The 19,680-nt window shown below is 43.1% G+C and overlaps 1 long non-coding RNA gene across 1 annotated transcript; it reads right to left on the reverse strand.

Annotated features, from left to right (window-relative positions):
* Positions 1-17,431: 17,431 nt before the first annotated feature.
* On the reverse strand, positions 17,432-19,043 carry LOC310708499. The gene is made up of 2 exons (XR_014527057.1): positions 18,174-19,043; positions 17,432-18,079 (listed from the first exon to the last, which is right to left on the reverse strand). It is a non-coding gene; the product is annotated as an uncharacterized lncRNA (long non-coding RNA).
* Between the last annotated feature and the right edge of the window lie 637 nt (positions 19,044-19,680).

Genomic DNA, 19,680 nt, shown 5'->3' on the forward strand with positions numbered 1-19,680 from the left:
TCCAGCAGGGCCAAGGCAGGACACAAGGCAGGAAACCAGGCAAGGTCAGGCACAGGATCTCAGGCAGGTTCTGGCAAACAACAATGTTGTTCCCACAACCTGGGGCAGGGTCCGACAGCCTTTTATCTTTTTCCGGGTAATGGGCGGTCCTGATCCCCAGTGACTCACCTCCCTGTCTCGCCCAAAGGTGAGAACTCCTCCTGCGAGTACTCAGGTCTCTCCTCCTCTCAGACCTTCATCTTTGCAGCTCAGGAGATGTCGATGGGTTACTAGACTCAGAGGCCGCCTCAGCCTCTCCTGACCCAACTGGTAGTGGAGCAGCTGCACGTGATTGCCCAGTAGAGGGCAACAAGGTAATCTCCACATCTGGAGCCAGGGCAGGCTCAGGTCCCTGACTTGGCCCAGCTGGTGCTTGTTGCAGGGGAACCTGTGCAGACTGGAGCGCTTCAGAATCAGCCCCCAGACCTGGTTCAGATGCTGCCTGAGGCAAAGGATCCAATGCGGACTGAGACTCCTCTGGTTCTGAGTCCAAGCCCGAGTCCCAGGCCATCACAAGAACTCAGTGTGGGGGGTTTTTGGGGGGTTTTTTTAGTAAAAGGAAGCACTTCCCTTAAAAACAAAATCAGCAAGCAAAATGGGGCATTCTTTTGCCAGCCTCCTGGTTTCCTGGACTCAAGGGAAGATGACATCAAATAATTTGTCTTATGGGGTTTTCCAGATCAAGAAGCTTAGGCAGCCAGGGAAGCTGCAGTGGTAGAGAAATCTTCAGTAGAAAGGGGGGGAACACACACACTACCTGCAACCACCTTGCAATGATATAGTAAGCTCAACCCTGAGCTCACCAAAGTTCTGAAGAAGCTCAAAATAAATTTTTAAGTACTGCGAGAGTGAGGGAGAAAAATAGAAGACTTTCACAGTGGAATAAAGTCTTTTGAGAAACTGGAACACAGGTTTTGGAACAGCATCTTCACAAAGCAACATAGGAGATTTGAGCTATTGAGCCACAAAAGTGTATGAGCAACATATATTTTTATATTTAGTCTCACAGGTTTGTTCCCTGTTCAAAGTTGTGACTGTTGCTTATGATTGTTCACCATCTAAGTGTTAACTGGCTTGGGGCTGTTTATCTTTGCTTTCTACAAAAGTGCAAACTGCCTTGTTACTGTGTTGACCTGTTTACTCAAGAGATAGGACTACAGCAAGCCGTCCCCCAGCAATTTTTTTTTTTTTTGCAAGTGTCACAACATCTTTTACCAGTTTCTTGCCTTCTTTGCCTTGCTTTTGCAAGATTAATAATCACCATTCAGAAACCTGTTGCTTTAGTCAGGACACTTATATATACCTGTGAATATGTAATTTTCACTTCATGGAGCGAAGACTCATTTTACCACCACTACGTGTAACTTAAGAAGCAGCCATCGGTGAATTTGGGTAGAAGGGCATTGTGGATAACAAGGAAAGAGATAATGAGAGTTTTTATATGTGCAACTCCTGGGTATGGCCCTTACTGTTACCAAGCAGGAATCAGAGCAATCTGCTTCTTTTTCTCTGTGACTTCCAAAGCTATTCAAGTTTCAGGAGTTCATAAAATACAATGCTTAATATATCAGAAGGAACCCTCCTAAAACTTTTTAGCAAATGATATGTAATAAAACCTCTAAAATTGCTATACTTATGCATGATATTTTACTGTCTAGTATATCAGAAAATATTTTCCATCACAAGTTCTATCTTATATTTTGAATATTTATTTGCTTCTCTTGCAATATCCCCCCATGAGGTAGTAGGATTATTTTGTTTTCCTGATTCCCCAGAGCCACTCCCCTGAGATGGCTCTATTGTCTTGAGATAAAATATTGCTGGAGGATTTGTGATGGAATGCATGAACCGTAGATAATGTTTTTGGATAATGGGAGATTCTCTTACTGTAAACAGATGGATATTATGCAAGTCTGCTGGGATAGCTCAATCGGTCGAGCATGAGACTCAACCTCAGGGTCAAAGGTTTGAGCTACATATTGGGCAAAAGATTCTTGTGTTGAACTGGGTTGGACCCTTGTGGTCCTTCCGTCTGTGGATATTTTATCCTCTGTAAATCGTTTTAGAAAATACTAACCCCCTCCCCTGAATATTTACTGTGCAGCATGGATACAGGGGTTCGGGGGGGGGGGAATTCAATGGAAATTATTGACACAGAAATATTAAATCCTATGCAATGTACATATTTCTAGATGTGTCCAGTCCCAGCATAACTTTCAATGCATGCTGGAAAGGAAGTAGGGAAGTAAACTGATGAGTACTTAATGTGGGGTAACCTGCCTTATGTCTAATTAATGCATGAAGGGGTTAAACCCATAGAGTAAGCTGTCCTGCTAGTCTTAGCTCCCCTTGGGAGGGATTAGGTAGGATTCCAGGAATGTTAAATAAGACACCAGGAACCTGCTCCTGTTTCAGCTGGACTGTCTCCTCTGCCCACATGATCATCTATCACAGGGGTTGGCAAGCTTTACCGGCCATGGGCTGGATCACTCCCACAGAGATCGTCCATGGGCCGGACTGGCGCAGCGCGATGCCGGAAATTGTGTCTGCGCATGTCCAGACGCCAAAAATCGCTTCTGTGCATGCCCAGAAGCCGAAAATTGCACCTGCACAGAAGCGATTTTTGGCATCTGGACATGCGCAGACGCGATTTCTGGTATCTACGCGTGCGCAGACGCCATTTCCGCTGCCACTCGCCGAGTCCCTGCGGCGTACCACGCTGCTTTAGCACAGTGTGCGAGGGACTTGCCAAGCAGGCGGCTCGGTTTGTGGGTGGCTCATGGGCCGGTAAAACGGTCTTCGTGGGCCACATCCGGCCCATGGGCCACACGTTGCCGACCCCTGATCTACCACCAGCTGCCCTGTGGGAAACACCTTTCAATCTGAGGAGAGCTCAGCTGGTAGAGCATGAGACTCTTAACCTCAAGGTCGTGGGTTCAACTCCATTTTGGGCAAAAGATTCCTGCACTGAAGGGGTTGGACTAGATGTTACTTGTGGTCTCTCTTAACCCAACAATTCTACGGTCCTGTGACTCCTCAGTGGCACAGCCTGCCCCGGTGCCTCTTCACTTGCTTGCCTCATGCCCTAGCCATGTGATAGCCTTTTGGTTGAACCAGTGACAACACCAGCAACTCCTTGAACCGCAGTGCTCTGTGGAGGAGGAGTGAAAAAGCGTGGCAGTTCAGGCAGGGTATGGAGAAGGAATAAGTAGCAGGTCGAATGTGAAAAGAGAGCAGGGGCAGGGCCGGATTTATTTTTTTTTTTTTATAAAATTTTTATTGGTTTTACAAAGTTTTTAAGAAAAACAGACAAACACTAAAAATGACAAACATACACGTATAGTTTCAAACATATTTTCATAAACCTCTTTTCTTGGACTTCCCCATACCCCCCCTCTCTGCATCCCAATGTCCAAAATTCAACTAGCAACTTCCAATTGTTACTTTCCAATCTTTATCATCTTAGTCCTCTTTTATAGTCTAACCTTGTATCCCTGTACCCTTTTGCTTCTGAAAACCACAACATTTTAGCATTCATTAAGTTTATAGTAGTCCTTAAGATAACTTTTAAATTTTTTCCACTCTTCTTCCACCGTCTCTTTTCGTTGGTCACGGATTCTGCCTGTCATCTCGGCCAGTGTCATATAGTCCATCACTTTCATCTGCCATTCTTCCACAGTGGGTAAATCTTGTGTCTTCCAATACTTTGCGATGAGTATTCTTGCTGCTGTTGTGGCATACATGAAAAAGGCTCTATCTTTCTTTGTCACCAATTGGCCGACAATGCCCAAGAGAAAGGCCTCTGGTTTTTTAGGGAAGGTACATTTAAGTACCTTTTTCATTTCATTATAGATCGTTTCCCAGAAGGCCTTAATCTTCGGGCATGTCCACCAAAGGTGATAAAAGGTACCTTCAGTCTCTTTACACTTCCAACATTTGTTATCGGGCAAGTGATAGATTTTTGCTAGCTTGACTGGGGTCATGTACCACCTGTATACCATTTTCATAATGTTTTCCTTTAAGGCATTACATGCCGTAAATTTTATACCGGTGTTCCATAACCATTCCCAGTCAGCTGACATAATGTTATGTCCAACATCCTGAGCCCACTTAATCATAGCCGATTTAACTGTTTCATCCTGTGTGTTCCATTTCAACAACAAGTTGTACATTCTAGATAGATTCTTAGTATTGGGTTCTAACAGTTCGGTTTCTAATTTTGATTTTTCCACCTGGAAGCCGACTTTCCTGTCCTGTTTAAAAAATTCCATTATTTGGCGATATTGAAACCAATTTTCTACTTTATACTTCAATTTCTCCTGACTTTGTAGTTTGAACTTATCTCCATCCTGTTCTAAAATTTCCCAATACTTCGGCCATCCGACCTCCATATTGAGTTTCTTCACTGCTTTAGCCTCCACTGGTGACACCCATCTAGGGGTTTTGTTTTCCAATAGATCTTTATATCTTATCCAAACATTAAACAATGCTTTTCTGACAATGTGATTTTTAAAGGCACTGTTAGCTTTATCATACCAAAGATATGCATGCCAACCAAAAGCGTTATTGAAACCTTCCAGATCCAAAATGTCCGTGTTCTCGAGGAGCATCCATTCTTTGAGCCAGCAAAAAGCTGCTGCCTCATAGTACAGTTTCAGGTCCGGCAGGGCAAACCCCCCTCTTTCTTTAGCGTCTGTCAATATTTTAAATTTAATTCGGGGCTTTTTGCCCTGCCAGACAAATTTCGAAATATCTTTGTGCCACCTCTTAAAACATTCCATCTTATCAATAATCTGCAAGGTCTGAAACAAAAATAACATTCTAGGCAATACATTCATTTTGATTACTGCAATTCGGCCTAACATTGACAATTTCAAATTTGACCATATTTCTAAATCTTTTTTGATTTCTAACCAACATTTTTCATAATTGTCCTTGTACAAATTCTGATTCTTAGATGTTAAGTAAACCCCTAGGTATTTAACCTTCTTGACCACAGTCAAACCTGTTTCCTCTTGAAATTTCTCCTTTTCCATATCTGTTAGGTTTTTCCCTAAAACTTTGGTTTTTTGCTTGTTCAACTTAAATCCAGCTACCTGGCCAAACTGTTGTATTATTTCTAATACCTTTTTCGTACTAGTGTTTGGCTCTTGCAAAGTCAATACTAGGTCATCTGCGAACGCTCTTAACTTATAATGTTTAGCTCCGACCTGCACACCTTTAACCTGCTGGTCATTTCTTATCATGTTCAGCAACACCTCCAGAACTGAAATAAAAAGTAATGGGGAAATCGGGCACCCCTGTCTTGTTCCTTTCTCTATCTTAAGTTCCTCAGTCACAACATTGTTTACAATCAGTTTAGCTTTTTGTTCAGAATATATTGCAGCCATACCATTCTCAAAACCCCGGCCTACCCCCATCCCATGAAGATTCTTCTTCATAAAACTCCAAGAAATATTGTCAAAGGCTTTCTCCGCATCCACAAAGATCAATACTGCCTTAGTGTTTATATTCACCTCTAGCTTTTCCAAAATGTCTATTACATTCCTTACATTGTCTGCCAGGTGTCTTTTAGGGAGAAAGCCTGCTTGGTCCTTATGAATCTTCTCCATCAAAACTCTTTTAAGTCTTTTTGCCAAAATGTCTGCAAAAATTTTGTAATCCACATTAAGGAGTGATATTGGGCGGTAGTTCTTGAGTTGGGTCTTTTCAGTCTCTGACTTTGGTATGAGTGAAATATATGCCTCTTTCCACGATTCAGGCGCCCTTTTTCCCTCAAGGATCTCATTACAAACTTCTCTTAGTGGTTGAGTCAACCATTCCTTCAGCGATTTGTAGTATCTGGAAGTCAGTCCATCTGGTCCCGGAGATTTGCCCAGTTGCATATTCTGAATGGCAGCCTCTATCTCTTGTTCTGAGATTCTCTGGTTCAAATCCATCTTACTTTGATGAGAGATGTTTTGTAATCCATATTTTCCAAGGAATTTGTCTATATCTTCTTCATTTTGCGGGCCTTGAGTGTAGAGTTTTTTGAAATAACTTAAAAAGCAATTTCTGATTTCATTGGGCTTAGATATATTCTTTCCATCCACCTCAAGGCTTGTAACTGTATTTAGTTTCTGCCTTTTCTTCAGTTGCCATGCTAAAAGTTTACCACATTTATTTGCTGATTCAAAGGTCTTTTGCTTCATTTGCTTTATCTTCCATTCAATCTCTTGGTTCATCAATTCCATGTATTGTGTTTGATATAACTTGATCTCTCTTAAAATGTCTTGAGACTTTGGTTTTGTTCTTAATTTCCTCTCTCCTTCCTTTATCATTTCCAAAATCTTCTCTTTTTTCTCATTTTGTTTTTTCCTCTTTATTGAATTTTGTTGAATCAAAAATCCTCTCATAACCGCTTTGCTTGCATCCCAGATCACTCTTTTCTCCACGTCGGTCCTCAAATTTATTTCAAAATAGTCTTTTAGAGTCTTTTGGGCCTTCGTGAGAATCTCCTTATCACGAAAGAGGGTGTCATTCATTCTCCATCTAAATTGACCAGTTATTGTAAGCTTCATCTCCATCTTCACGGCGTTATGGTCGGAGCAAGTTTTTGGGCAGATTTCCACTTTCTTAATCTTTGGAGCCATTCCACTAGTAACCCAGATTTGATCGATTCTGGTCCAGGTCATCATTGCTTGGGAGAAAAAGGTTCCCTCTCTTTCCAGAGGGTTCCTTGTTCTCCAAATGTCTATCAAGTCCATGTTTTCAGTCATTTCGAAAAAAGTCTTAGGGAGTCTCCCTTCTTTGGTGACTGTTAGTCTTTGTGCCTTGTCCATATTGGTGGAGACCACGCCATTCATGTCTCCCATGATTATCATATTGTAATCCAAATAATCCATCAACGTTTCATGAAGTCTCTTAAAGAAGTCGGATTTGCCTTCATTTGGTGCATAAATTCCAACAACTAGAAATTTTTCTCCTTGTACTTGTATCTCCACAGCCAGATATCTCCCTTGTTCGTCTTTGAATATCATTTTTGGAGCCCATTTCTCTTTCACATATATTACCACTCCTCTCTTCTTAACTTTGTCTGATGAGATAAATTCTTGTCCTAGCCTTTTGTTTGTAAGTAATCTCCTGTGGGCTCTAGTTATATGAGTTTCTTGTAAGCATATCAAGTCCAGTTGTTCTCTATTTAATACATGAAATACTTGTCTTCTCTTCAAAGGCCCATTGAGCCCATTACAATTCCAACTGAGGAATTGCAGAGCCATCTTGCTATTTTTCTGAGGCTCCTCCAACAGCTCCCAGTTGTTGCTCTTCTTCTGATGGTGGTGGTTTTTGTCCAAACGAAAGATTCAGGATGTCCAACGCTCTCCTCTGTTCTGCAAGTGCGTCCACAGTCCCCTTCTGTAGATCCTCCTGGTATCTTGCCAAAAATTTGTCTTTATCTTGAATTGTCTTTATTTTCACCTTGTTTGCCTTATAGTCAAATGACAGCCCTTGTGGGAATTCCCACCTGAAGCGGATAGAGTTTTTCTTTAGTAAAAGGGCTAAATCCTTATAAAAGTTTCTTAAGTCCAGAATGTATTTTGGGATGTCTTTGAAGATCTGTACAGCTGAGTTTCCAATTTGCAAGGCCTTTTCAAAGTGTAGTCCCAATATTTTGTCTCTTTCCTCCTTGGATCTGAGTGTGATCAAACAGTCTCTCGGGGTCTTTCTATTTTGCTTTTTGCCCAATCTAAAGGCAGTCGTGATTTTGAGTTCGTCTTCCTGGAGGTCCCAACAGTCCACAAACTCCCTTGTCAAGTATTCCACAAGGTTGTCTCCTTCATTCTCCGGAATCAATCTTATTTTTAAATTCCTCTCTTTCCTCTGTAACTCCCACAAGGCCAAAGTTGCATCATGCTCATAGACCTTCTTGGCGATCGGCTCTAACTTCTCCTGTGTCTCTCCCGCAGTAGCTTTGGCGTCTTCGGCAATTTGGCGCGTAGTGGCGTTTTCCTCCACCAATTTATTTATGGATTCTGTATTCTGGTTTAGTCTTGCTGAAATTTCTGTTAGTTTTAGTGTATTCTCTGAAGTCTGTTTTGTCAGAGACTCCAGAGTTTGATTTATCTTGAGCAAAGCATCTGTCACAGCTTCCATGGAGACGGCTGCTCCTTTGTCTTGTCCTGTTGTTCCTGTTGATCCAACTGTTGCGCCTGAGATTGAGCCTCTTTTCTTTGCCTGTAGCTGCTGCAGCTGTTGTTGTTGTTGCTTGGTTTTGGCTCTTGTGACTATCTCCTCTTGTGCGCCACTCATGTCAAGGTCAGTTCCCACGGGATTTATTGTCCCTTGGAAAATTCCACAGTCTTAGGCCGTGCCGGACCTCACTTTGTCCTCTAGAGGGAGCAAATCAAAATGGCCATAGAACAAAGTTTCCAAGTATAGAAACAAAGGAGTCTGTCCAGAATGTAAAAAGGGAAGTTAACACGGTCAAAGTCAGTGTTACTAAAAAACTTGTTGCTTTAGATTGCCACATTTGCCCAATTTATGCTACTTCTTCTTGTATTGTACAGTAGCCAGGCACTGTGGAAACTTTGTATCAAGGTATCACTTCACAGGGAAAAGTCAGTTCAGTATAGTACAAAGGCAGACCGTTTCATTTTCAGATGGATGAGACAGCAGAGGTTTTTTTTACTTCTAACAAATCATGCAGTTGTTGTTCAAATTCACCTCCCCTCTGCCCTGCTAGCTAGAGGGGAGATCAAAGGGTCTAAATGTCCGGTTAAGCTAATCAAGTAGCAGGTTTAAACGGATGCAGGTTTAAAGCTCCGTTGCTTTCACTTTCATGCAGTCGGGGGGAGGCAGACTTCCTTTGTTTAGATCTCCCCCGTTTTTAGCCCAATTTTTGAAATTTAAAAGGTCCCGGTTATATTTCAGCTCTTACTCACGGGGATTCAGTCCAAATTTTCTTTTCAGGAAGGAATCGGCGCTCTCCGCTTATGGCGACGCGGCTTCACTTCGCAGGCTGGGTAGCGACTCTCAGCACCACGCTCACTCCCGATGTCGATCCGTAGCCTTTAAAAAGGCTCTTTCACGGTACCGGGGGGCGCAAAGGTGCCCACCGAGTCTCCTTGTTCTCAGGCTTCAGCGCCTGGGATTTTAGGGGTCCCCCGCTTGCCGTAGCGGGTAAGACCCGAACTTGCGAAGCAGTCCTTCTCCGGAGCTCGGAGCTAGGACCGCCATTAAGCGCTGGCACCGACCGGAAGGGCCGGATTTAGGTTTGATGAGGCCCTAAGCTACTGAAGGTAATGGGGCCCTTTATATGTCCAGCTGTCCTTTGTCAACAACAAACTGCTGCTGCTTTTTTCTGTGTTGAATATATGCTATATGGTAATTTATGGACCTAATTGGTATCTAAAGCCATTTGCACATGACCATGCAACCAGTCCATGCACAATGTAGGCACCCTATATATAGAAATGAGCAAACCAGTGATATTTTAGGGAGCAAGCTAGCAGGCGGGGCCCATTACCTACATCATAGGAGCCTACACAACGCAAAACACTGTTGCTGTATTTAGGTTTTATTTTATGTTTTTTATCTTATATTTTGGAAATGTACATCCAGGTTTTTTTCCTTTTAAATTTTTTGGGGCCCCCAAGAGAATGGGGCCCTAAGCTATAGCTTGTTTAGCTTATATGTGGGAAGGGGAAAATATAAATGATGAAAGCTCCACCTGAGCCTCCGGATCAGCAAATTCTGCTTATAGTGGGGAGGCGGTGCCACAATAGCTCCAGAGAAAATGTATGTACATAGCTTGAGGGGAAATGCACTATGGTACTCTTTAGGTAAAGGTAAAGGGACCCCTGACCATTAGGTCCAGTCGTGACCGACTCTGGGGTTGTGGCGCTCATTTCGCTTTATTGGCCGAGGGAGCCGGAGTACAGCTTCCGGGTCATGTGGACAGCATGACTAAGCCGCTTCTGTCAAACCAGAGCAGTGCACGGAAACGCCGTTTACCTTCCCGCCAGAGCGGTACCTATTTATCTACTTGCACGTCAACGTGCTTTCAAACTGCTAGGTTGGCAGGAGCTGGGACCGAGCAACGGGAGCTCATCCTGTCATGTGGATTCGAACCGCCAACCTTCTGATTGGCAAGTCCTAGGCTCAGTGGTTTAACCCACAGTGCCACCCCCGTCCCTCTATGGAACTCTTTGCCACAAGGCAAAACACTGTTGTAAAGAATTTTGCAATTTCCATCCGTAGAAAAATATGGCAGCAATTCCCAACTGCTTATGTCACCCTCTTCCACCATTTTGTGACTGGTTTTACCCCTGGCCAATATTTTGAGACGGGTGGGCCTCAGTTATTTTCACCCATCTCAACTGAGCCCTGCAGAGAGAAAGTTTGTGCTATGTGTTGATATTGCTTATTTTTTTTATGTACATTGATGTTACCTGCCTTGGAAGGAGCTGTATCCTGAAAGATGAGATATAAATAATTTGTAATAAATAAAGGAGGTGGGAAACACCCTCACGGTGGCACAATTTAGAGGGCCAAGAAAATAAATGAAGTACTGGAAGTATCTTTCTTTCTGTACACTCGTTTACTTTCATTTATTTTATTATTCGGGTGGCAGGCCTGATTAAAAAGAATTGAGATTTTTGTTTTAAGTTTATCTGGTTTGCTTACTTTGAAAAGCTCATTTCGTTTTCAGGGGAGGATCGGAGCGGAAGGAATGCTCAGATTAAGCAACAGTTTGTAGGAGTGTAATATAGGCATGCATGTGGAATATTCATGAATATGTCGAGTTCCTGCTATAGCAATTCTTTTAAAAATGAATCCGTTCTCTTTGCACAGATTTCTCTCTCTGCATTTTTCACACAATAATGTGCAAGTTCTAAACACTGAACAGCACGCAGTCTGCCAAGGAAACTACCACAGGTATTCATACAAAGAATAAAGATTTTAGACAGAAGAAATAGAACGTGGGCTCTTTTTAAGTGCTTTTATTACTCATGTGTTGGTACATACTTATAATACATACACACAATTCGGCTAATTAACATGCACCTACAAAATGGCTTCACGTTGCTTTAGCACATTGTTTTAAGCAAAAGTGGAGAATAGAATTTTCACCTTGCAGTCCAGATCTTGGATAACGTTGTTGCCAGCTGAAACCTGCTTGGCTGCTGATCTTCTTCTCCTGTATCAACGAGCTGTTTCCTCCAAAGATCTGGAAATAATATTTGGCAGGAATGTTACAGCACTACATCTGTTCGTACGGTCAAGATGTGCAGAATCTGAGAAATCTCCCAGGAGACCCGGTAAACACCTCTTCGTCCTTGTGGGTTTCTCTCTAAGTTAGCGCCTCTCAATTTGTATCAGAGATTTGTTTTTTAGGAAAGAGGCTCAGAGATGGAAAGAAGATAAAGTTCCTACCAGAGAAGAATGGCAGATGAAGTTGATGAAACGGCTAAAACGACCGGAATGAGAAATCAGGAAGTCCAAAATTTTAATAAAGAATGGGGAAAATTTGTAACTTATCTTAAAGACCCATTGTAAACAGTTAAAATCGTTAGTAGGATTGGAATATCACTTGTAGTTTAAGGGTGAATTCTGGGCACAGTGGAGATGTAAAAGATTTGGGTCATCATAAAGGATGCGGGAGGAAATGATTAATAAAAGGACCCACAAAGGGGAAGATGGAAATCCAAGAAATTCCCTGGAATCTTGTTTTTATTATTTATGTTTTATATATCTCTGTAAAACTTTAATTTGAAAAATCAATCAATAAATAAACAAACATACATTTATTTTAGAATTTGGTTTAGGAAAGAATTCAATGGCAATTTTCATCCGCCTTGACATTGTCAACTTTGCCCACTATAGTGAGCTTCTTCACAAGCCGGGATTTTCCAGGAGGATATGCAGCTGACAGTAAAGGTAAAGGGACCCCTGACCATTAAGTCCTGTTGTGGCCGACTCTGGGGTTGCGGCGCTCATCTCACTTTATTGCCTGAGGGAGCCGGCGTACAGCTTCTGGGTCATGCAGCCAGCATGACTAAGCCGCTTCTGGTGAACCAGAGCAGCACACGGAAAGGCCGTTTACCTTCCTGCCAGAGTGGTACCTATTTATCTACTTGAACTTTTACGTGCTTTCGAACTGCTAGGTTGGCAGGAGCTGGGACCGAGCAACAGGAGCTCACCCCGTCACAAGGATTTGAACCGCCAACCTTCTGATCCGCAAGCCCTAGGCTCTGTGATTTAACCCACGGTGCCACCCGTGCCTGCAGCTGATGGTAGGGGATAAAAACCCCACACTAATAAATCTTGCTATATCCACCATACATTTAAAGCTTTTCCCAACCTTAAGAATCCTTGGAAGTGTAGCTTATCCCTAAACAAAGACACAATTCCCAGCCTCCTCAAAAAGAAAAACTAGTTTCCATTATTCTTTGGGGGAAACCACGTGTTTTTAAAAGTACGGTGTGGCTTTGACAGCTCTCCCTCAAATGACAAGTCCTATTTTGAATGCAGGTGAACACTTTGTTCTAGAGAAGGTCCTGGGCCAGCAACTGATCGCAGAACCAGTCTCAGCTACTCATTATTAGTTTGCAAATCCACTGAAAGTTCAGACCAGGGCCAGCCCACCCATGTGGCAGGGTGAAGCTGCCATTCTGGGTGTGGAAGTCTCCGAGGTGGTACCCCTGGTGGCACCCTGACTACCTCACCACCTTTGCCACTGGGGAGAGATGTGGTACTAGCATCCATGGCGATTTCCAACGAGATCTCACCAGAACCTGCCACCACTGCCACTTTACACTAATGCCACACAACCTAGGCAAGAGTTGCCCAGGTGTTCTGGCAAAACGAAACACACCACCCATGGTTCAGACATTGCCAGTGCTACTTTTCTAGAAAAAGGGGTGCCAGAACTCACCCTGAATGCCTCCCTCTTATAATGACAATGGTGCCCACCTGAGAGGCGCCAGAACTGTCAATGCCAAAACAGCCATCGGGGCAGAAGTGAACAGAAAATGATGATACCTTCTTGCCGTTTTCACTCTCGGAAGCACCCCTCTCCTCCCAAGTGAAACAAACTTTCCCAAAACACAGCCTTAGAAGCCAGGACAGAACTGATTGCTGCAGAGCCAATAATAAGCGATTGATCATAGATCATAGAATCATAGAGTTGGAAGAGACCACAAGGGCCATCGAGTCCAACCCCCTGCCAAGCAGGAAACACCATCAGAGCACTCCTGACATATGGTTGTCAAGCCTCTGCTTAAAGACCTCCAAAGTAGGAGACTCCACCACACTCCTTGGCAGCAAATTCCACTGTCGAACAGCTCTTACTGTCAGGAAGTTCTTCCTAATGTTTAGGTGGAATCTTCTTTCTTGTAGTTTGGATCCATTGCTCTGTGTCCGCTTCTCTGGAGCAGCAGAAAACAACCTTTCTCCCTCCTCTATGTGACATCCTTTTATATATTTGAACATGGCTATCATATCACCCCTTAACCTCCTCTTCTCCAGGCTAAACATGCCCAGCTCCCTTAGCCGTTCCTCATAAGGCATCGTTTCCAGGCCTTTGACCATTTTGGTTGCCCCTCCTCTGGACACGTTCCAGTTTGTCAGTGTCCTTCTTGAACTGTGGTGCCCAGAACTGGACACAGTACTCCAGGTGAGGTCTGACCAGAGCAGAATACAGTGGCACTATTACTTCCCTTGAGGGGGTACATTGTCCTTCACTTGGGAGGGGGGAAGCCTTGGACTGGGCCTGGGCCAGAGATATCACAAGTGCACAAGATGCGGCTTTGAGACACTGGAGTGCCCGGGAATAGTCTGCAGAATTTTTTTTGCAGAGGTCTCTCTAGGCATACTGAGAGTACAGACATGATTCTCTTGCACTGCATAAATCATTCCTCTGATTTATTGCCCATAACTTGAAGAGGAAAAAAATCTCCAAACTGTGCACATCGGAAATCCTACCTTTATATATGATAATTGATTTAATCTCCCCCGGGGAAAGGTTATAGCTTGTAAGCCCGAATGTAAAGTCTACTGTTGTTAGGCAGGTACAGCAGCCTCATGATTCCACATCACTGCAGAATACATCACTATTTAGATACATTAAACACAACATGTAGAAAATGAAAACAAAACCTTTTCCAAGCATCTATACGTTTTTACAAGCTTCCCCAGCAGGGAGCTAAATTTGTCTACGAGCCCCATCAAGCTTACATGGCTTTTCCCCAAATGAGAACCATAATTTTCTTTTCAAATATACTGATTAGATCTCAATTGCTAGCAAAGAAATTGCTTATACAGCCATGTATATTTTACTGTACGGGATATGCTTCTACTTTAAGTGGAATTGATGGCAAACTCTGCATATATACCCAGACTTATTCTTGGATTGTGTGGGTTTTATTAAAAGGAATTCATTTCAAATACCTGGCTGGAATTGCTGAGCATTCCTAAATAGATCTGAATTGTACAACTACAAACAGTCTGGGATTAGCACCCCGAGAGCAAGGCTGAAAATGCTTCCTTGAGTTTACAAACAAGGTATGAAAACCTCAATGACAAGTTTTAAACATAGCCCTATTTAAGATAATCCAGCAGTAGTGATAAGAGATTGAGGTTTTAAAGTTTCGAACAAACTCAAAAAACAGGGCAGAAACTCAAAAAAGTTTTAAACAAAACCCTATTTAAGAGAACCAAGCAGTAGTAATAAGAAATTGAGATTTGAAGTTTCAAACAAACTCAAAAACAGGGCAACAGATTTCAGGTGGTTTATCATTTATAAACATCAAACTCCTGAGATAAATACTGATATTTTAAGAAAGAAATTACTAAAGAGGGAAATGTATTGGATTTTTAGATTTGGTCCCTTAATTCCGTCAGGTCTCAACTCTTATATTGACTAGAGTTCCTTTTTGTAATCTCTTATAACTCTATTTAAACAATATTCTTGTTATTCTTTACAAACTTTGGCAACCACGCCCTATGTTTGAACTAGATGGTCTGTCCCTTTAAAAATTATTTCACCTTACAGTATAAAAACCTGTGGTTGGGAACACCCTATATCATTCTTTAACATCAGCAGCCAGGAGTGCCTCAGCCCTGTTTTTGAGTTTGTTTGACACTTCAAACCTTAATTTTGTTATTACTATTGCTTGGTCCCCTTAAATAGGTCTGTATTTTAAACTTGTCATTGAGGTTTTCATACCTTTCTTTAACATCAGAAGCCAGGAGCGCCTCAGCCCTGTTTTTTGAGTTTGGTTGAAACTTTAAAACCTCAATTTCTTATCACTACTGCTGGATTATCTTAAATAGGGCTATGTTTAAAACTTGTCATTGAGGTTTCATACCTTCTTTGTAAACTTGAGGAAGCATTTTCAGCCCTGCTCTTGAGCTTGTTTGATATCACTTAACCGGCATCTCGTTAAGTCTTTAATTCTAGTTTATTTTTTATTTTTGTTATTCTATAGTCGATTACTTCTCGTTTCAGGGATTTTCACAGTAATTTCTTTCGTTCTGTCAATTTCTTGGGTCCGTGACTGTCTTTTTTTCACTGGGATTAGCACCCCAGCATGCTCAAGAGTCTTTAAGACCAAACACAGTATTTAATAAATTTTAAAGGTAAAGGTAAAGGTACCCCTGCCCGTACGGGCCAGTCGTGTCCGACTCTAGGGTTGTGCGCCCATCTCACTTAAGAGCGCTGTCTGGAGACACTTCCAGGTCACGTGGCCAGCGTGACGAAGCTGCTCTGGCGAGCCAGCACCAGCGCAGCACACGGAAACGCCGTTTACCTTCCCGCTATAAAGCGGTACCTATTTATCTACTTGTACTTAAGGTTGCTTTCGAACTGCTAGGTGGGCAGGAGCTGGGACCGAAAGACGGGAGCTCACCCCGCCGCGGGGATTCGAACCGCCAACCATGCGATCGGCAAGCCCTAGGCACTGAGGTTTTACCTACAGCGCCACCCGCGTCCCTTAATAAATTTTACTATTTATTAAACTTTCATACCACCCTTCACCCGAAGACAGCAGGGTGGTGCACAACATAAAAAAACAAAATGAGAACACAAAATACATAACTAAAAAAAACCCCAGTAACAAATCAATAACCCCCTCCCTCCAACAAACATATTTAAAAGGCCAGGATTGGTGAAACGTGCTCAAACCGCCTTACCCGTGAATAACCTGGCCAAATTTTACACCAGCTCAGGTGTAAAATGCTGAACAATGCTTACTCCATGGGTAGGCAAACTAAGGCCCGGGGGCCAGATCCGGCCCAATCGCCTTCTAAATCCGGCCCACAAACGGTCTGGGAATCAGTGTGCTTTTACATGAGTAGAATGTGAAAGGAAAGCCAAGATACAAAATGCATACCCTTCTAAGTGTTTTCCAAGTTATTTCGGTGGTTTTGTTGTTGGGGCAGACCAGTGGTCCATGGAAGCAGGGGGTATGCTTGTTTAAGTGAGCAACTGGGGCAAAAATACTCAATTGAATACAAGTGGAATTATTTAATTCCTGCAGAACTCAGGCCAAATTAAGGCTGGCTGAAGTCTTGGAGCTGTACTAATTTGCAGGGTGAAGGGGCCACAGAAAGAAAAATAGCATTTATTTTTAAATATGCATTTCTCTAGGTTAAAGGGACCAAAATTTGATGCCTACCATACAAACAGTAAGCTCCCCTTTTGCAGTCTTTTTATACCTCGTTTCCATAGCCATGTGAGGCAGGTTAGGCTGAGTTGGGAATGACTTGCCCAAATCAGGAAATGAGCAGAAATAATGGTGGCTTAAGGGAATGTAAAATGTGAAGCTGCATTTGTTTAGGCTATCTACTGCTGTTGATCGAGGTGTGGCTTTTGTTTACATTTTACTATTTTTACTATAAAATACCAGGAGGGGATTGTATCAAGTCAAAGCCTGGAGGATGAGGGATGCCTGCTTTCCTAGCGCTATCAGCAGCAGCAATCCTGGAGTGGCAAGCTATTAATTGCAAAGTACTACATTAATTAAATGGGGAGAGCATTTTACACTGCTGAGTTTATTCTCTTTGAGATGCATAGGTCAAGGCAGAGGAGGTATCAAAGTACCTCACACCCTCATTTTCCCATCCTTTCCCAATTTAAAATAGTAACTAAAACTCGAGTCTTATGGGATTTTGTAGGTGCCTGAAGTGTGACTGAGAAATGATAGTACAAGATGTAAAAGAACTTTCTTCCTCTTTGCGGCTGTTCCTTAAAAGCACAGCTATCATCCTGCACATATTTGCTTTGAGATCAGCAGCACTGATTGCAATAGGACATACCCTTTGAATGGACATGCATAGGTAGAATGAGTTCAATAATTGTAGTTACTTTGACTGATCCATTAGAGGGGGGGGGAAACCCCAAAAGCCAGAGTAAGTTTATAAATACCTTTATTAGGATCAACAAAAATGTCACAAACTAGTGGTTAAAATAGTTTTCTTTTTATAGATGTGGGCACTACATCACAAAGCAAGGATGTCCACACAGCACAACCTATTCTATTTGCTACCCAGAAACACTTGTTTCAAGCCTAATTTCAGTGGAAAGTCTCTGCAAATACATGTACACTAAATTGGTGGGCCCTGCTCTAACTACAGCACCAAACTAACTCGGCGCTACATTTTCACTTCAGTAGCATCAAGGAAGGCAGTAATGACACCTTTCATCATCCTTCGAGATACACGATGCCTTTGCTGGTTAGGCTTCTTGACTGAGAAATTAATGGCAGAATCAAGCGGCTAAATGAATCAGAGAGAAGAGACAAGATGATTTTTCTTCTTTAAAAGGGACATTACTCAAGTCTTCTTGAATCAGCGACCTGCCTGCTTCTTTCCCAAAGACCCCGATTCTCTGCCACCGCAACAATTTTCCATCGGTCATGTCATTTGTCACGTGATGAAACAGAGCAGATACCACCCGTCCCTTTGTTCTGGAGGCACCCGGATCTGTGCCTCTTCCTCCTGGTAGATGAGGGGATGGACTTTAGGGTTGCGACAACAGGTCAAAAAAGAGATTTTAAACCTAGGACAGAATGAGAAGATAAATTGGACTGGGTTGTCTTCACACACTATATTGCCTCACTGAATTTGGGGCAGATGAGAACTGAAATTGCTGCCATGAGCATCTTGTGGAGAGGGCAGCAAGGAGCTGGACCGACTGAAGGCGTCCTGTCAAAAGAGCCTTCAAGGGAAGCCGTTTCGCTTCATGTATTTAAACCGGCCTTGAGAGCAATCTTTTGAAAAATAGATTATTTCGAAATAACAGATTAGTTCCATCCCTGATTGGGGAGGAATGGTCCCCTAGGGTTCTAAATCGTTACAAACACATGGGGGTGTGAAGTTAGCAATGTCTGGGGCCATCATGCATTCGCGGAAGCAGAATTGGCTCCCCTCTGCTGAAGTCTAGATACAAATACAACAGGCTGTTAAGTATTGTGTTGACTGTGTGATTTGACTCTGAAGTGCTCCCTGCTGCTTCACATGGTGTTTGTTTTTTGAATAGTCTTTTCTTTTTTTTAAAAAAAAAAAGTTTTTTATTAAAGATTTTCTTGTTACAAAACAAATAAACAAGGAAAAGTACATACAGTGACTCCTCTTTCAGTTCATAGTCTTTTCCACAGTTCGTTTATTCACTTTTATTAGCTCTGCGAGAGACTGGAGAGTCCAGACCATAGCTGGTTGTGTTCGGTTGGTTGTATTGTGATTTGTATGCGTGTGTGAGGGGCAGCAGGGTGGCAGGGGCAGGTTGTTGAATCAGATTAGCCATATTGATTTGTATGCTGTTTGGGGGATAGGTCCTTGTCTTGTTGTGCTGTGTTTATGTGATACAAGGGAAGTCCTTTCAAAGTACCGTATTTTTCGCCCTATAGGATGCACTTTTTCCCCTCCAAAAGTGAAGGGGAAATGTGTGTGCGTCCTATGGGGTGAATACAGGCTTTCGCTGAAGACTGGAGAGCGAGAGGCTCTCGCTCTCCAGGCTTCAGGAAGCTCTGCGCAACCCTCCGGAGCCCGGCGCGAAGGCACAGAGCTGCCTGCCCTCCCGGGGTCCGCGCAGCTCTGTGCGACCCTCCAGAGGCCGGCGCGGCTTGGCGCCGGGCTCCGGAGGGTTGCGCAGAGCTGCCTGCATTCCGAAGCCTCGGGCGCACTGAAGAGCGCACGGGCTTCGCATAGCTGTCCGCAAGCCTGGGGAGACCGGCGCGGCTCCCTAGGCTTGCGGATAGCAGGCTGTTCTGGGGGCTGGGGTCGGGGGAAGCTCGGGCTTCCCCCGCGCCAGCCCTGTGCCGGGGAATAATTCCCCCCTCCCATTTATTTCCCCCCCAAAAAACTAGGTGCGTCCCATAGGGCGAAAAATACGGTAAATAAAGTATTTAGTGGCCGATCAAGAGGCCCAGTTCAGTTGCACTGAAGAGTCTTACCAACGCAGGATTCAATTCCAAACGTGTCTACTCAGAAGTAAGTCTACTCATAATTCAAGGCCAATTGAATTAAGCATACACGTCATTCCTGACATGGGTGTCAAACTTTCCTGTCTCAAGAGTTCCTCTAAGTGGCTAACTTACAAACATTGGCTACCTCATTTCCATTGAAGATTGGACAGGGACAGAACACAGAGCTACAGGTATT

This window comes from Podarcis liolepis, assembly GCF_965112155.1.
Source record: "Podarcis liolepis genome assembly, chromosome: 6".
Lineage (NCBI taxonomy): Eukaryota > Metazoa > Chordata > Lepidosauria > Squamata > Lacertidae > Podarcis > Podarcis liolepis.